This window comes from Euprymna scolopes, chromosome 2 (assembly GCF_053919585.1).
Source record: "Euprymna scolopes isolate OS-2025 chromosome 2, ASM5391958v1, whole genome shotgun sequence".
NCBI lineage: Eukaryota > Metazoa > Mollusca > Cephalopoda > Sepiida > Sepiolidae > Euprymna > Euprymna scolopes.
In genome coordinates this window covers 115,700,396-115,707,672 of record NC_136483.1, presented here as the reverse complement: position 1 = coordinate 115,707,672, position 7,277 = coordinate 115,700,396, and the positions used below count along the sequence as shown (strand labels likewise).

The 7,277-nt window shown below is 31.1% G+C and overlaps 1 protein-coding gene across 1 annotated transcript in view; it reads left to right on the top strand.

Moving 5' to 3' along the window:
- The window catches only part of LOC145294472 (uncharacterized), a 61,982-nt gene extending 59,854 nt beyond the window's left edge, over window positions 1-2,128 (top strand). Inside the window, exon 3 of the mRNA XM_080141382.1 lies at window positions 1,390-2,128. The gene's annotated coding sequence lies outside the window, so the exon portion shown is untranslated. The remainder of the gene's footprint in view (window positions 1-1,389) is intronic.
- Window positions 2,129-7,277: the final 5,149 nt, after the last annotated feature.

The window sequence follows — 7,277 nt, the reverse complement described above, 5'->3', positions numbered from 1 at the left end:
TTTTAATTTCTGAAAAATGCAAAAAACGAAATGAAATTAATCAAATGTTGTATAAAAGCATTTAAAATAAGAATCAAACAGGAAACAAACAGTCAGAAACTCGATTAATACTGAAAAAATAAGGGGGTATGATTATTTTTGAACATTGCAGATTTTATAAATAGCTGTATATTTCTTTTATTACAAGTATCCCGAGATTTTAAAATGACGAAAATGATCAGAACAGGTTTATTAAGAATATGTATCAATATGGACGTAAACAATAAATTCTTACAAAGTTACACCTAATAAACTCAGTTTTCAAGGGGGGGTATGAATAATATCGGGCACAAGTGTATATATATATGTAAATATAAATATATATATACGTGAATATAAAAAAAAAATATATATATATATGTAAATATAAATATATATAAATATATATGTAAATATATATATATTAATATATCTATATATATATATATACATGCATAACTACTTAATTTACTCACATAAAATTTACTCACATAAATTAATATACGAAAGTATAGATTTATGCGTAAACTTTAATAATTACTTAAAGAGTGCTCAATACGTAGGTAGAGCTAGTTAGTAAGTTATAATATGTATATGGCGATTAAGCTACACTGAATATTCCGCGTTTCATCCACTCTAGGACTCTTCAGGCTTATGCACATAAGCCTGAAGAGTCCTAGAGTGGGTTAAACGCGGAATATTCAGTGTAGCTTAATCGCCATATACATTTTATAACTTACTATATATATATATATATATATATATATATATATATATATATATATATATATATATATATATATATATATATATATACTAGCATGGGTGCCCGGTCAACTTTTTTAACTTTGGTCTTTATTATGACCCCTTAAAAAATTTGTTTAAAAAATTTTGTTTTGTTGATTCTGATGGTGCTTATTTTGATCACTAAATTCTTATTTGAGCCGGGATATGTTAAAAACCGCAAGAATTTTTTTTTTCAACCTGATACAATGCAACCTAAAAATTATTCAAACAACGAAGGTATTTTTTGTATATCTAGAAAAGAAGAATAACAAAATTCTCTGAGTTTATTCTCTTTAAAAAACAATAAAAAATCACATGAATAGATCAATTTACAAATACCTATGAAAGATTTGACATTATTTTTCACGTCAAATGTATATGTGTAGATGCCTGATATAGAAAATGATTTTATCTTTTACCAAGGCATTTCGCAATGGATCTATTTTTGTAATAATTTCATATTTTACTAGTTATTTGAAAATGGATCTAACCTCGTGATGTGAAGAAAAAAAATGCATGAAATAACATTTCTGTTCTTCGCATGAACATTTCTTGAAATAAATGAAATCTCTTTTGCATTTTCAGAAACGCTGCCGTCGCATTGAGTGTTCATTTGGCTTGTACTTGGATCCTAATTCCACCTGTTCCTGGATTCCGATATTGGCCGAACAAATAACTTACAAAATACACTTCTCCCTTATTCTGCTAACGAACTACACCGAAAATGACACTGAAACGATTAAATATAACGTTTTCCTTTATGAGACAAAGCATGCTCTAATCAACGCCATCGCTGGTCACCTTAAAATACCAGCTAACCAATCGAACCGATCAACCGCCTTTAGTGCAAAAAGTTCTTTTCTACATTTACGTACATAGTATAGGCAGAGAAACGTTCACTACAATAGAGGAGCATATCGAGTCATGGATTTCTAAAATCAACAAGGCACATTTCTCACCTGATTCCCGCATTGTAAAAGATTTTGAATCTTTAAAGATTTCAGAGGAGTATTTTCAAGGGAAATTGCCTGATAAGTCCTTATATAAAAGTGAGTTATTGCGAATGCCCTCAAGTTTCTCTACCCATCGATTCATACTATATTCAGAGATCCGCGAATGTCCAAACCACGGCTATCGCCTGATGAGTTAACCATCGACGAAAATAACTCCCAAATGATTTTTAATGTTCGTCGAGTGAACTTAACAATGGACCGTGTAGAGTTCTATTCGAACGGCACCGCTATTGTCTGCTTGTCCGATTATCCGGGCACTTTTTCAGTTGTTGAACCACTTGCTGTGGACTTTATAGAAATCGGCGTGCGCATTCATAGGCGCTATCCGCCATTTTGCTTGGCTGTCGACATTCGGTTGGATGAGCGTCTGCAGTTTCCACATGTACCGCGTTTTCACACGTCTTCTCGTCGGCAGAGATACAAAAACGAACAAAACAATCGCCATATAGGCCTTGATAGCATACGGGTTTCCGTTGCTTTTCGTGGGGAACACAATATGTACAAACATGGTGTTGTACGGGGCTATAGTCACTGGCTATGGCCTTCCAAATTGTTATCTAAGCAAACAGCTCCAGTTGATCCTCGCCTTCGCCCTTCCATTAGCTTTAATGATCATCTTCAACACTTCTCTTTTGTCGATTACGATTTACTCCTTATACAAAACATCTAACGAGTGCAAAATAGTGAACCAGGACAGACATAGAGTCATCGTCTACTTAAAGTTGTCTTCCTTGACGGGGATAACGTGGATTTTTGGCTTTCTCTCGATGTCCATCCCTAATAAATGGTTCACTTATTTATTCATTATTACCAACGCTTCTCAAGGGATTTATATATTTCTTTCATACACATTCAATTCGAATGTTCTCAAACTTTTTAATGAGAAATTCGTGCGGTTCCATACTTTAAATAAGCGCCGAAGATAAGCCAATCCAGTTACTATCAAAAGGATGAACGTCTGCGTGTTTATCTAAAAAAAAATAAATACATCTCTATGCCTGTGAAAAACAAACTTCGTACAAGATTCGAACCTGTGCCCCAGAAGAGGAACATCCAACATTAAAAAAAACACACATAAAAACCTAAATCGTATTTCATTGCTGATACAAATAGAACGCGTATTTACACTAAACAAAGATTTACCGCAAGACAAAGGGAATTAATTATTTGTGAAATTTCGACTTTTTCTGGATGCATGACTCGTTAGTTAATACAATGCCTATTTTAGGTGATCTTTCTTCTGAGGCAACAGTTTAAATCCTGTACGAGTCTCATATGTTATTCCTTGCTTATTTCTAACCCCGCGGCCTAAGTAATCGTAGATAGCTTAATGCATAACAATGTATACTGTTGGAAATAAATTTGCAATATCAAAAACGTCCATTGCATTTTGCTGCTGATTTAGAAATGACTTTTTGTAACGTTGTTTTTAAAAACGTAAACAGAGATTTATCACAAGCCTTTGAAAATAAGTTATTTGCACAATTCCGACTTCTTTAGATGCATGGCTCTTTAGTCAATGGTCTTTAACGATGTCCGTTTTTTTGGCAGTCCCTTTTTTGATGTACAGTTTCGAATTCTGTATGAATCTCATTTTTCATATTGTGTTATTCTTTGCTTATTTCCAGCCCCGCAGACTAAATAATCGCTTTTTTAATAATACCGTTCGCGTAAACAATAGCATCAATAAAAGACAGCCTAATACAAACATATTGTAAACTGTTGGAAATAAATTTGCTGTGTTACAAACTATAAACGTTCATTGTCTTCAACTGCTAATGCATGTAAATTATTAGTAAAATCGTAAACTAAGATTGTGTTTGGGAGATAAGTTATTTTAACTATCTACAAGTAAATTCATAACGTACCAATCCAAAGAAATTCGAAGATAGATGTAAAATACAATTATGAGTGTGATAATTAGGGCTATGACAACAGCATATTCTTTTCCTTGTTTTTATTCTCAGGTATATATTCATTGATATCATATATGTTTTATGTAGAGAGATGTGGTTATCGGTGAATTCATTGTGTCTTACTGTGTCGTATATATGCTCGAGAGTAAAAACAATGAAAAGAATATGCTGTTGTCCTAGCTCTAGTGATAATTACCAAGGAAGAAACTTAAATAAATAACTATGAATTTATTTTTTAATTGTTTTACACTTTCCTAGAATTATGATAATTGACACAGTTTTACAATCGTTCACTGTGCAGGGGGAGACAACTCTCTTTTACTAAGAGATTCATACCGGACATGATTTACGATGCTTAATGCCGTGATATTTTTTTTTAAATCAAAACATTAAAAAAGAAAGCTGCGATGAATTTTTTGATGTAACGAAGTTGAAAACCAACGAACCAACGATATTTTCATTAGATGAAAACATTTAAAAGAGAGAAGCTGCAGCAGCATTTTTTTTAAAATAAAAAACTAAATATTATGATAATGTGGCGATTTTCAACGAAAAGAAATCGTTCATCAAAAAAGATCCCAATTAAAAAACATAAACACCATAGCTGACAACCTTTCGACAAGTATTTCGACATGAATAATTATCCTGTGGAACACTGTAACAGTACAATTCCCGCTAGAATAATATTCACAACTTTCCAAGCTTCAATATAAACCTCAAAACAGATGACTCCCTACAGTACGTTAAAAACACAAACACAAAACAAAAACGAAAAATATATTAAAACAATTTTTTGTTTACTGTAAAGATTTTACGCAAGATACGCAAATCTTTACGCAAGATTTTGCAAGTATAAATCATGTAGAATATCTGCATGAATATAATCACACGTAATAGTTAACTAAAGATGATCATCCCATAAGAAAACCGAAAAAACTAATAAGGAATTAAGTAAAATGAATGTTTAAAAAATATGCAAATTAGCTAGATCTTTTGCTAGTGAATGTAATTCTACGAACCATATATAAGAAAATTGTATTTTCTTTTTAAATAAATAGAAAATAGGGTTTTTAATATGAATATCACTACACACAAAAGAAAACAAATTCATAGGAGTATAGATAGAAGATATATATATTTATAATATATATATTATATATTATATATTTATAAATATATATAAATATATAGGGTGACCCCCCCCCCAAAAAAAACGGGCCCGACTCTAATTAGGCCCAATTTCTTAGTGTTTTGTCTGAATGAAATGAAACTTTGGTCATAACTAGTTTATTATATTCAAAACATCACATCAAAACACTAGGGTATTTGGCCTTTTTTCCTCCCTTCTACAGTATGTTCTAGCTTTTGCTTTTGTTTTTTTTAGCTTTTGTTTTTTTTGGGGGGGGTCACCCTATATATATATATATATATATATATATATATATATATATATATATATATATATATATATATACTAGCAGGGAGGTCCAACGTTACCTGGGATTAAATGATGATGCACAAATATTTCACACTCCCATAATTTTATTGTCTTCGATATTTGTGAAATCGCACATTTTTCAATCAAAGTGATTGATTTCCTGCTCTAGTTTCTAGAAAACTAACAAATTCATAGGATAGATAGAAGATAGATATATATATATATATTTATAATATATATATATATTATATATTTATAAATATATATATATATAAATCTCCTGATATATATATATATATATATATTTATATATATATTTATATATATATTTATATATATATATATATATATATATATATATTGTTGAGGTACAAATCAGCCCTATTTTTTTTTAACTAAGTTGAATCACCTCTATACTACAAACTATTTATACCACTGGTTTTGAGACTAGATTGTGACATTCATACCATTTTTCCAAACGTTTCTCTCATACCATTTTAATTTCGTCTGTATTCTTTTTGATGAATACATTTATACACTTTACACTACTTGTGGTTTCTTTCATTTGTGACCTCTTGCACGGGTGATCAACAACTGGCTGACGAGGATGATTCAAGCCCTCCTCGGATCAAACTACAATAATTGGTCACAACAACTGGATGACGAATATTCGGGAAAGTACTCTCTCTAAAAAACTAAACAAAAAAAAAACAGCCATTGGAAACAACATTTGACGAAAAAAGAACATACGCGGAAATTCGTAATAATTTTTTTCTTAGATTCGGGGAAAATTCGAAAGTATTTCTTTTACAAAGTTCGCTGAAGAACAGGAAAAATACTTGTGAACGCTGGGGGGGGGGAACATTCGATCGTAAAAATCCACAAACACGGGATAAAGAAGACTTCGAAAAAGGACAACAATTTTTGCTGAAAAAATGATTTTTCGAAGACGTCGTCAAAAGCCTTGTCTTGCTCTTTAAAAAAGTTACAAAAAGCGTAACTTCGAATTGAAATAGGACTCATAAAACAATTGCGTTTAGAATCATTACTACTCCATCAACGATACCATGTTTTTAGTAAGTACAAAAAACAACTTTTTTTTTACACTTGTATAAATACAATAATGTTAAAAACAAATGTCGTTCTAAAAAGCATGTCTCGCTTATACGCCTTATGGTTAAAAGGCATTAGCGTTGAGAAGAGAGAAAAGAAAGAAAAAACGGTTTCGCGAATCACGACACAAATAAAGTGTTAACGAGAAAAGGATATCCATTTTCGCACAGAAATTGAAAAGAATAGCCAATATTAAATTTATACTCTCTTTCACAGGTAAATAACTCATTCTTGTTAAGGAGAAAAAAAAAGAAGGAAAAAATGTGTAGGATCAACAAGGAATTGAACCCAGTACCTACACGTTACGAGAATTGAAAAATGGCAAATGCAATCTACTGCTTTCTGTATAAATGCACACCCCAAATTATTTTCTCAGGAAAATTGCCACACGAGGAAATAAATATATGAAAGAAGTATTCCGTAAATAACCAGGTACGAATTTTGTAAAGTTTTTTTTTCTGTAGAGTTGGTACTATAGGAAAAGTAAATCAACAAATTGTATTGTTTCTGAAAAACTCATTTTGTCAAATTAAGTAAATCCAAACCTTCCAAAAAAAAAAAAATAATAAATAAATAAATAAAATAAATAAATGGACGATTTTGCAAAACAGATGTTGGAAATGGTTAAATTCCAACAAAGCCAACAATCAGAAACTTGAAATAAGGTTCCGAGAACTATTGACAATACAGAAACAAAACGATAAGAAGCAATTGGCAATACAAAAACAAAATGATGAGAAGCAACTGACATTAAAAAAACAGATGGAAAAGAAACAGTTAAATTCAATAAAATACTTCGAGGAAAGAGAAAAGAAACAAGTGAACGAACAAATGTTGGAATTGAAAAATTACAGTTAGAGCAACAAAACCACTCAGATAAGAAAATGGATTTGATAACGCAAGTTTTAATGAATAAGGACAGCGGAGAAGAAACTAACACGGTATTTTCCCAAAATGCGATCTGATCAGCTATTGATACATTTCACTATGCTC